We start from the raw sequence: 11,728 nt of genomic DNA on the forward strand, positions 1-11,728 counted from the left end.
CGTCTTCTCTGTTGGGACGCTCAGATTCTCTAACCGACCAAAATTTTCAATTTTGCACCTCATTTGGACGGACGGATTATGCCACAGATGCTCGGATTCCCATAAGACGAGCGGATTCCCCATAAGGACGCTCGGATTCCTCCTAGTCTACCCGGATTCAGTTCCATTCGTGCACTTGCATATCCCGTGTCATTTTCATTCTTCAAATCCCGTGTTCTTCATTGTAGGGGCACTACTAAGGCATGAATAGACTAGGCAATTGCTATCCCCACACTAAGCTAAAGTACTACACATCAATAAAATCATTAGTCCCTCCCTCACTTCTCTCAAAAATGATAAATATCTTGATCAAAGCATAAAAATCAAAAAATGACAAAAAATGCAATGTAAGAATTAAAATGCAAGTTCGGGAGTTAGAAATATTTACAAATGGTGGTTTGGAGAGGACTCCACCAAACTCTCATCCTTAGTGAGATGTCATGGGGGCATGTCCAAGGTGCTGTTGATGTTACTCAACACCTTGAAGAAGTAGTCAAAAGCTTGTTCATTGTCATGATAAAGATCCTCAATATATCTTTGCACTTGTTGTCCTTCATGTTGGTCTTGATCGACAGCATTAACAATGTAGGGATTAAAAATCCCTTCAAACTCATCATCCCAAAGACCACAAACTTCATCTACTTGGTCACTAAATATCTCTTGAGTTGATAGAGACAACTCTCCCACTTTCTTATCTTAGCCAATGAGGCCATCCTCTTCCTTGCTTGACTTTGGTGAGCTTTTCAAGCTCTCTTTGTTACAATTTCCTTGCTCTTTGAATGGAGCATCATCGACTTTCTTCTTCCATTGGAGTTCCGACTTCTTCCTATCATCCTTCCGGCTATAATGATCAACCATAAAACATGGTTCATGCAAACGGGGAGCTCTCATGGTCTTGTCAAGATTGAAAGTTATGCTTTCATCTCCCACTAGCTTCTAGAGTGAGCTCTACATGCTTCACATCTATCACCGCACCTGCAGTGTGCAAGAAAGATCTACCTAGAATGATTGGAATATTGGAGTCTTCTTCCATGTCAACAATGACAAAGTCCACCGGGATGAAAAATTTCCCAACTCTTACGGGAACATCTTCCCATATCCCCAATGGTGTCTTCGTCGATCTATTGGCCATTTGGAGTGTGATATTGATGCATTTAATCTCTCCCATCCCTAACCTTTTACTCACCGAGTACGGCATAACACTCACACTAGCCTCTAGATCACATAAGGCTTTGTTGATCGTGGTGTCGCCAATGGTACACGGTATTGAGAAGCTTCCCGGATCTTTAATTTTGGAGGTGAACTCCCTTGAAGTATTGCACTACTCACCTTAGTGAAGACGATAGTCTCAAGCTTCCGGATCGACTTCTTCTTCATAAGGATGTCTTTCATGTACTTTGCATAGGTCGACACGTGATTGCTTAATTTCGTGAAAGGAATCGAGACTTCCAAATTCTTCATAATCTCCATAAATTTTCCAAGTTGGTCATCAAATTTGGGCTTTGCTTGACGACTCGGAAAAGGAAGTCTAATCACAATGGGCTCCTTCTCCTTGGCCTTGTCTTCATTTTTCTTTGAAATTTCTTCTTTTGATGGTTCTCCATCCTTGGAGTTTTGCACAACTTCTTCTTTGTCACTAGCTTCCACAACTTTATCCTCAACTTGCTTCTCTGGTGCTTCATACCTCGTACCACTTCTCAAGTGAATGGCACTAACCGTTTCATGTCTTGGGGGATTACTTTGAGGTGGTAATTGCCCCTTTTGTCTTTGTGAGCTTGAAGATGCTAGTTGAGTCAATTGGGTTTCCAACATTTTGGTGTGGGCTATGATGTTATTGATGGTGATTTCCTTTGCTTGACTATCCTTTTGCATTTGAGTGAAAAACTCTTGTTGATTCTTTCGCATTTGGAGGACCGCTTTTTTAACATCAAAACCTTGGTCATTTTGTTGATTGTATGGAGTTTGATTTTGGTAACCTTGGTTTTGGTTGTAAAAGGGTCTTTGATTTTGGTTTCTCATGGGAGGTGAGGTGTATGTTGGTTGAAGGTTTTGAACATTTTGGCTTTTGTATGAGAGATTTGGGTGGAATTTGGTGTTTTCATTGTAATAGTTGGAATAAGGGGTACCACTCTTGTATGCTTGAAAAGCATTCACTTGTTCATTTGTTCCCCTTATTCACTTTGGTCATGTCTCAAAGTTCCACAATTCTCACATATCCCACTTGGGATTGATGAATATGCCGTCGTGGCATTAACATGTTGCTTTGGTGATTTTGAGGCTTCTTCAAGTCTAGCCATAGCTTTTTCGAACTTCAAATTGATGGTATCAATGTGAGCACTAAGTTGAGCACCCAATTGAGTAATAGAGTCAACTTCATGCTTTCCTCCTCTAGTAGCCTTGCGAGGTCTACTATATTGTGAATTATGGACCGCCATTTCCTCAATCTTGTTCCAAGTTTGATTGTCGTCAACTTCGGTGAACATTCCATTTGATCCCATGTTGAGGATGTTTCTTGAGTCTTCATAAAGACCGTTCCAAAATTGTTGTACCAAGAACCACTCGCTAAGTCCATGATGAGGACATGAGCGACAAATTCCCTTGAATCGCTCCCAAGCTTCATACAAAGATTCTTCATCTCTTTGCTTAAAGCCTGTAATTTGAGCTCTTAGCATGTTAGTCTTTTCCGGTGGATAGAACTTTTTGTAGAAAGCTAGAGCCAATTTCTTCCAAGAATCAATTCCGAGAGTAGCCTTATCAAGGCCTTTCAACCATTGTTTTGCGGTGCCCATTAGAGAAAAAGGAAATAAGACCCATCGAATTTGGTCTTGACTTACACCGGTTTGAGAAATCGCATCACAATAGTCGCAAAAAGTCTCCATGTGAGAGTGAGGGTCTTCACTAGGCATCCCCCCAAATTGGCTTCTTTCGACTAATTGGATAAATGCAGATTTGGCAATGAAATTTCCGGTTAAATGTTGTGGTGTGCGAGTACCGTTGGGTAGGTTCTCCTTGGTGGGTACGGAATGTGATGAAAATTTAGGCATTGTAGGTTGATTTTGTGTTGGATTTTGTGTTGGATTCTCCTCACCTTCTCTTGCAAAAGGGTTGATGAACTCAATAGGGTTTGGTTGAATATCTACAACCTCACCAATACCTCTCAAAGTTCTCCTAGCAAGTCTTCTATTGTTTGTCAAAGTCCTTTCAATTTCGCGATCAAAGGGTAACAAGTTACCTTGTGATCTTCTAGACATGTAAAATATCGAACAACTCGAAAATAATTAAAACAAACCTTGAGGAGTTTTACTTCCCCAAGGCAAAGAAAGACACAACTAATAACAATATAAGAAAATCTAAATCAAGTTAACACCGTCCCCGGCAACGGCGCCATTTTTGGTCGGACTCACTTGGAGGTTTAGTTTTCGATACTTGTCGTTAGGAGCACCTAGACCAAAACACAATTTATAACTCCACAAACAACTCTACAATTAGTAAAGAGGCAAGTAAAGGTCGGATCCCAAGGGACGGGAATTAAGATGAGATTTTAAATTGCAACTAGTAGTGTCTAGGGGGTGTCACAATTTGGGGTTTGAAGTAGAAGATCACAAAACTAAATAGCAATAAAAGTAAACAAGCAAGATGATTAAAAAGGGGTGTAAACAATTGATAAAAGGCACTAGGGTGTCATGGGGTCATAGGGGATTCATGGGAATTGATCATACAAACATATTCTCAAATTATAAGCAAGCAATTATTGTTGTGATGGATCGAGTTGGTTTATATCTTACAATCCTAGGAAAGTTTGGGTCCCGGAGCCGAATCGATTAGATTGTACAACACCTACAAGTCGACTTAATCTCCCCTACTCAACTATATGCATGGTCTAATGAGACTCGAGTTGGTTTATGTCTTACAAGTCTCATTGAAAAGATAGGTGATGGGTAAAAAAATGTAAGGATTCATAGGCTCGCATTTCATCAAACATAACATGTGCATAAGTTGAGATCACAACAAGCAAGCAAATAAACTATGAAAACATATTAATTTAAGCATGAATCATCCCCCATGTTGGTTTCTCCTAATTACCCATTAACCCTAGCTAACGAAACTACTCACTCATTATCATGTTGAACATGCTAGCAAGGTTGTCAATCACACCAACAAAGTAAAACATGATGAATAAATGAAGATAATTAACAATAATTAAAAAGGGATTAAGAGAATTATACCTACTAATGATTCCAATAATTAATCAAAGAATAATAGAAGTACTTGATGATTGATTGGAAGGTTGTCAATCTCCCAATAATAACCCAAATAATCTTCAATTACCCAAAATGAAAGATGAACCAAAGAGAAATTAAGGAAATGAAATTTGTATTAAAACTTGATTAAATGTTGATTACAAGATTAAAGAGAGATTTGATTGATATAAACTACACTAGAGATTGCTAAGAAGAACATGATAATCTAATTAGCCTAATGGGGTATTTATAGTGGGGATTAGGTACTTAAATTAGGGTTTACTAAGGGCTTAAATGACGATTAAGTCCTTGAGGAATCGCCGGTCTCAAGGGAGACTCCGGTCTCCTTTTCGCCGGTCTTAGAAAAATATGCGCATGCTTCATGAAACGTGTAGAAGACGAAATAGCTGTAACGCAATCCGAGCGTCCAGGGCACGGGACGGGCGGATTGCCTGCTTGTTGGACGAGCGGATTCAAGGGAAGACGGGCGGATTGTGGTGGTTTTGGACGGGCGTCCGGCTGGGAAAGATGCTCGGATTGCACCTCTTGGACGGGCGGATTGTGGGCAATCCGCTCGGATTGTCTTACAGCTTCTTCCTTTCTTCCTTTCTTCCTTTCTCTTCATAGAATCCTTGAGGATTTCCTCAGGGATGAAAGGATCTTTTCTCATCATTGCCCATCTACTATAGTATGTACAAAGGCCTTCGGATATTGTCTTCTCTTTGATGCTTGGTCATTGAATTCAATCAATTTAGCTTCATTTTGCCATGAAAATGCAAGGTTTGCACTCCTTTCCTACCAAGGAAACAAAACCTCAAAGAATATGCAAAACAAAGGACTAAAGACAATAAATGACTCAAATATGCACTAAAAAGCATGGGAACAAGGCTAATTCGGGGACTAAATATGCTCTAATTATGGTCACATCACATCCTCAACATCATCTCTCCATATGCCGTTAATTTTGGAGTCTCGAGGATACCTTGGAGGGGTGTTCCTCGGTGGGTAGTTCTTGTGAGGGATATTTTTGTGAGGATGGTTTTTGTGAGGGTGATTTTTATGGGGGTAGTTATTTAGAGGGTAGTTATTTTGAGGGTAATTTTTGTAAGGTCTATGCAAGAATGGTCGCGGGAGCAATCCATCCTGGGGTGGGTAGTTTTGAATGCTTGGGGAATTCTCCCTTGGGCGTGGTGGCGGTGGATTGAAAATGAGTCGACGGTAGGCGTCGTCGAGTCGGGTGATTCTCTGAGAGAGGTTGGCTATGGCCTCTTCAACTTGTTGAAACATAGTGAGCATAGTGGCAGCACTAAACACAAACACTCCGTCTGAAGGATCCTTTCCCAAAGCATTCACCTCGTCGTCAATTGGCAGAATGAGGTGAGAGGAGTCTAGGGTCGGCTCATCATCAGAGATAGCATGGATTCCCAAAGGATTCGTCTTGTTATTCGGCTTAGTTGGTGGGGGTAATGGCAAATCTCCCTTCTCAATCATGTCTTGAATGAGGTGCTTGAGCTTGAAGCAAGTTTCGGTATCATGCCCTTTCCCTTGATGATACTGGCAATAGGCGTTGGGGTTCCAGAACCGGGACTTCTTGGCATCGGTCGGATCCGGGGTGGGTCCAATCGGTTGTAGCTTCCCCTGGTCCATGAGCCTTTTCAGGGCACTTGCATAAGTCGACCCTATGTTGGTAAACACTCTCTGGGGGCGTTCAGTTTTCTTAGCAGATGGTTCGACGAGGTTGACCTCATCAATCTTGTTTGTCTGGCCGTAAGGGCGAGATCCGGTTGAGGTGGATCCCTGGTAACCTCTGCCAGTGGTCTTGGCTAAGACACCCTTTCGGAGGTTGTCCTCGATACGTGTTCCTAGAATCTGCAGATCTTGGAAGGTCTTGATATTCTGATACCTCAGTAGGTTGGCATAAACTGGGCGGATATTGTTGACAAACTTTTCCACCAAAGTTGATTCACTCGGCTTGCTGACCAATTGAGTACTCACCCTCCTCCAACGGGTTAGGAACTCAGTGAACCCCTCTTTGTCGTTCTGGGTTAGCATTTCGAGAGTACGGATATTGGCCTGGATCTCGACATTGTCGGCATACTGTTTGGCAAACTCAACTGTGATCTCATCCCAAGTAGTAAGGTTTTTCGGATCAAGGGAGTAGTACCATTGGCGAGGAATCGGCTCCAAAGAGGATGGGAAGATCCGGGTAAAAAGTTCTTGTTTGACCCCTTTAATGGCCATGTAGTCCTTGAAAGCACGGATATGGTTGAGTGGGTCCTCCACTCCCTTGAACTTAGGCACATCGGTCGGGTGAAGTGTCAGTAATCGGTCCCCAACAGGTTCGAACCTTTGGTTGTTCTCAAGATGGATATTGTTACCCCGGGCTAGGAGTTGTTCTTCCAAGAGCTTCAGCCTCTTCTCAGTTTCAGTCAGAGGTGGGGTATTATGTTCCCCAGTTGTTCTCCAGGGCGTCGATACGGGTCTCGATGCGATCCAGGGTGACCTTAAAAGCGGTAAGCAGGCTGGCCAGTTGATCAGTGGTGACATCTCTGTTGTTGTCATTGTTGTTGGACGAAGCTGAAGACGGGGCCATGGCTCTGAGGCAGAAAAACGGCTCACATTACAACTCAATCCGACACGGTTCCAAGACTGAACGCAGACAACGCAAAGGACGACACAAAGATCAGACTCAACAGGATGGGGTGACCGTGTGTGGTCCCTCGGTGCTGACTCGATTTATGACGTGACGGTGTTTCACCGAACTTTTGACACGAGTGCAACATGACGGCGTGACGCCATTGGACGGGTCTCGTGGTGAGACGACTCATAAGTAAAGACCCATAAGTATGTTTGCTTCGACTCGATAGACACGAGGCGGAATTGGAATGGTGGACTGAAGTTTTTGAAAATAGAAATTTTCAAAAAGATTCATTTGTCGCTTTAATGAACGGCTTCCGAAGATAGAAATCTCCGGAAGTCGATCAGTTGAAAAGGGTTGTCTTAAGTTTATTTGCAAAAGACGGTTTGAGTTTGAGTCGGCTTGGAAAACAGTGCATTGTTTCCCAAGACGGTTTTGAAATTCAAAATTGTATGTTTTGAAAATCGAGTTTGAAAATGTTTGAAGAGGTCTCGGGGACAATGTATGGTCCTCGGGATCCCGAAAGTGTCTCGAGAAAAGGGTGTGTGCTTTTCTCGGGTTTTGAAAGAGCCATTATCGGCGCGAAACGGGTTAAAATCCGTGTCTAGACGCGGCGATTATAACAGCGTAGAAAGGTGATTTGAAATGGTTATACAAAACCGGGTTTGCAAATCGTCATTACGACGGCCTAGAAAGGCGTGTTGAAATGGTTATAAAAACCGGGTTTGAAAAATCGTTATTACGACGGCCTAGAAAGGCATTTTTGAAATGGTTTATAAAAAAACAGGGTTTGAAAATCGTCATTACGACGGCCTAGAAAGGCGTGCAACGGTCGGCGAAAGACCGAGGTTTAAAACGGCCATTATAACGGCGCGAAAAGAGTGATTTTGAAAATGACACGGAAGGACTTATGATCAAGTAGCACATAAGCACTCACAGTTTCATTATATTATGCATTATGCTGACACGGGTTTTGGCTTAAAAGGGTGGGTTACACACCAAGCGATCAAACCCCGATTTGCGAGAGGGATACCAATCCAAACAAAATGTGTAAGGAGGGTGCCCTAGCCTCGTTCTCGAAAGTGATGAAAGCTCTTTGACGAAACAGAAATGTGTAATGTCAACGGTATGCTTGACTCAATCAGGATTCTAAACGCGGGGATGAGAAAACTCACGCCGACGAGACGAGCCAATTGGTCAAAAAGGGTTAGGTTGTGGGCCCCGGACAAGGAACCCGACCGTGACCGTAATATCAATTAATGCATTCCAACCAAGACCTCGTTCGAGTCTCACCATCTAGGGATCACAAAGACGTAAGTGTCTTAGTTCTCCCCAGCGGAGTCGCCAATCTGTGGACATGGTCCACCTGCAAGCCCACTTCGATCTGTGGACATACAACGGTCTTTTTTGAAAGCCACGCTCGGCGGCGTAAAAATGCTTTCGACCGGATCGCGTTAGATCGGTCGGTTTCGTCCCGGTAAGGGTCTCGAAACGATTAGAGATGTTCGGAGTCGCCACCAAGCATTTGTGGGATGCCTGGAACCTGTTCGAAATCCACTTTATACCTCGGTCAAATCGAAGCACAAAGCAGCGTTTGACATAGGTACTAAAGATAAGGAAATCGTCCCTCTTTAGCATCCTATCTCTAGAATGACTCTCGTACGCCCTAGATAAGGTTGTCCACTATCCAAAGTTTCTGAGTAAGAGGTGAAGGTACGTATTGGGAAGCCCTTTAATCAGACACCCAATCCCGCCCGCGTTAGCGGCCTCTACTGATCGATCTTGGTTGGTTGAATGCAAAAGTTGATAAAACAGTTTAAATGCATGAATGCGCATCCAATAATTTAAACCTAACATGTGAGAGCTTTCTAAGTCGGTTGATTTAATCCAAGTATCAAGTTGATGTGACCATAATTAGAGCATATTTAGTCCCCGAATTAGCCTTGTTCCCACGCTTTTTAGTGCATATTTGGGTCATTTATGGTCTATAATTCTTTGTTTTGAATATTCTTTGAGGTTTTGTGTCCTTGGTAGGAAAGGAGTGCAAACCTTGCATTTTTATGGCAAAATGAGGCTAAATTGATTGAATTCAATGACCAAGCATCAAGGAGAGACACGATTAGAAGGCCTTTGTACATACTATAGTAGATGGGCAATGATGAGAAAATATCCTTGCATCTCCGAGGAAATCCTCAAGGATTTTATGAAGAAAAAGGAAGAAAAGAAGAAGGAAAGAAACTGCCTGACAATCCGTGCGGATTGCCTAGAAGACGCCCGTCCACCACCCCACAATCCGAGCGTCTTCCCCCACAAGATGCCCGGGCAAAACCACCCAAAGACGCCCGTCTTTCCCTTCCGGATGCCCGACCAGAACCTGCCAAATCCGCCCGTCCCGTGCTAAAGACGCCCGGATTCCCAAACAGTCCCATTTCGTCTTCTACAAGCTTCAAGGAAGGATGCACATCTTTTTCTAGAGACCGGAGTCTCCCTAGAGACCGGCGATTCCTCAACAAGGGACTTAATCGTCATTTAAGCCTTTAGTTAAACCTTAATTCATGCACCTAATCCCCACTATAAATACCCCATTAGTCTAATTAGAAGAGCATGTTCTTCCTAGCAATCTTTAGAGTAGTTAATATCAATCAAATCTCTCTTTAATCTTGTAATCAACATTTAATCAAGTTTTAATACAAGTTTTATTTCCTTAATCTCTCCCTTGTTCATCCTTTATTTTGGGTAATTGAAGATTATTTGGGTTATTATTGGGAGATTGACAACCTTCCAATCAAGCATCAAGTACTTGTTTTATTCTTTGCTTTATTATTGGAATCATTAGTAGGTATAATTATCTTAATCCCTTTTTAGTTATTATTAATCACTTTCATTTATTCATCATGTTTCACTTTGTTGGTATGATTGACAACCTTGCTAGCATGTTCAACATGATAATGAGTGAGTAGTTTCTTTAGCTAGGGTTAATGGGTAATTAGGGGAAACCAACATGGGGAATGATTCATGCTTAAATTAATATGCTTTCATAGTTTATTTGCTTGCTTGTTGTTATCTCAACTTATGCACATGTTATGTTTGATGAAATCTGAGCCTATCAATCCTTGCATTTTTTACCCATCACCAATCTTTTCAATGAGACTTGTAAGACATAAACCAACTCGAGTCTCATTAGACCATGCATATTATTGAGTAGGGAAGATTAAGTCGACTTGTAGGTGTTGTACAATCTAATCGATTCGGCTCCGGGATCCAAACTTTCCTAGGATTGTAAGATATAAACCAACTCGATCCATCACAACAATAATTGCTTGCTTATAACTTGAGAATATGTTTGTATGATCAATTCCCATGAATCCCCTATGACCCCATGACACCCTAGTGCTTTTTATCAATTGTTTACATCCATTTTAATTCATCTTGCTTGTTTACTTTCATTGCTATTTAGTTTAGTGATCTTCTACTTCAAACCCCAATTGTGACACCCTTAGACACCGCTAGTTGCAATAGAAATCTCATCTCAATTCCCGTCCCTTGGGATCCGACCTTTACTTGCCTCTTTACTAATTGTAGAGTTGATTGGTGAAGTTATAAATTGTGTTTTGGTCTAGGTGCTCCTAACGACAAGTACTGAAAACTAAACCACACGAGGGAACACGACCAAAAATGGCGCCGTTGCCGGGGACGATGTTAACTTAATTTAGATTTTCTTACATTGTTATTAGTTATGTCTTTCTTTGCCTTGGGGAAGTTAAACTCCTCAAGGTTTGTTCTAATTATTTTCGAGTTGTTTGATATTTTGCATGTCTAGAAGATCACAAGGTGACTTGTTACCCTTTGATCACGAAATTGAAAGAACTTTGACAATCAATAGAAGACTTGCTAGGAGAACTTTGAGAGGTATTGGTGAGGTTGTAGATATTCAACCAAATACTATTGAGTTCATCAGCCCTTTTGCAAGAGAAGGTGAGGAGAACCCAACATAAAATCCAACACAAAATCAACCCACAATGCCTAAGTTTTCATCACATTCCGTACCCACCGAGGAGAACCTACCCAATGGTACTCCCACACCACAACACTTAACCGAAAATTTTATTGCCAAATCCGCATTTATCCAATTAGTCGAAAGAAGCCAATTTGGGGGGATGCCAAGTGAAGACCCTCATTCTTATATGGAGACTTTTTATGACTATTGTGATGCGATTTCTCAAGACCAAATTCGATGGGTCTTATTTCCTTTTTCTCCAATTGGCACCGCGAAACAATGGTTGAAAGGCCTTGATAAGGCTACTCTCGGAATTGATTCTTGGAAGAAGTTGGCTCTAGCTTTCTACAAAAAGTTCTATCCACCGGAAAAGACTAACATGCTAAGAGCTCAAATTACGGGCTTTAAGCAAAGGGATGAAGAATCTTTGTATGAAGCTTGGGAGCGATTCAAGGGAATTTGTCGCTCATGTCCTCATCATGGACTTAGCGAGTGGTTCTTGGTACATCAATTTTTGAACGGTCTTTATGAAGATTCAAGGAACATTCTCAACTAGGGATCAAATGGAATGTTCACCGAAGTTGATGACAATCAAACTTGGAACAAAATTGAGGAAATGGCGGTCCATAACTCACAATATAGTAGACCTCGCAAGGCTACTAGAGGAGGAAAGCATGAAGTAGACTCCATTACTCAATTGGGTGCTCAACTTAGTGCTCACATTGATACCATCAATTTGAAGTTTGAAAAAGCTATGGCTAGACTTGAAGAAGCCTCAAAATCACCAAAGCATCATGTTAATGCCATGACGGC

At 41.8% G+C, this 11,728-nt stretch overlaps 2 non-coding genes across 2 annotated transcripts; one reads left to right on the forward strand and one right to left on the reverse strand.

Moving 5' to 3' along the window:
- Positions 1-2,604: 2,604 nt before the first annotated feature.
- Positions 2,605-2,711, forward strand: LOC141625651 (small nucleolar RNA R71). The gene has a single exon (XR_012535420.1). It is a non-coding gene; the product is annotated as a small nucleolar RNA R71 (small nucleolar RNA).
- An 8,583-nt stretch (positions 2,712-11,294) lies between these two features.
- LOC141625790 (small nucleolar RNA R71) lies at positions 11,295-11,401 on the reverse strand. The gene has a single exon (XR_012535544.1). It is a non-coding gene; the product is annotated as a small nucleolar RNA R71 (small nucleolar RNA).
- Positions 11,402-11,728: the final 327 nt, after the last annotated feature.

Source organism: Silene latifolia, chromosome X (genome assembly GCF_048544455.1).
Source record: "Silene latifolia isolate original U9 population chromosome X, ASM4854445v1, whole genome shotgun sequence".
Classification (NCBI taxonomy): Eukaryota; Viridiplantae; Streptophyta; class Magnoliopsida; order Caryophyllales; family Caryophyllaceae; genus Silene; species Silene latifolia.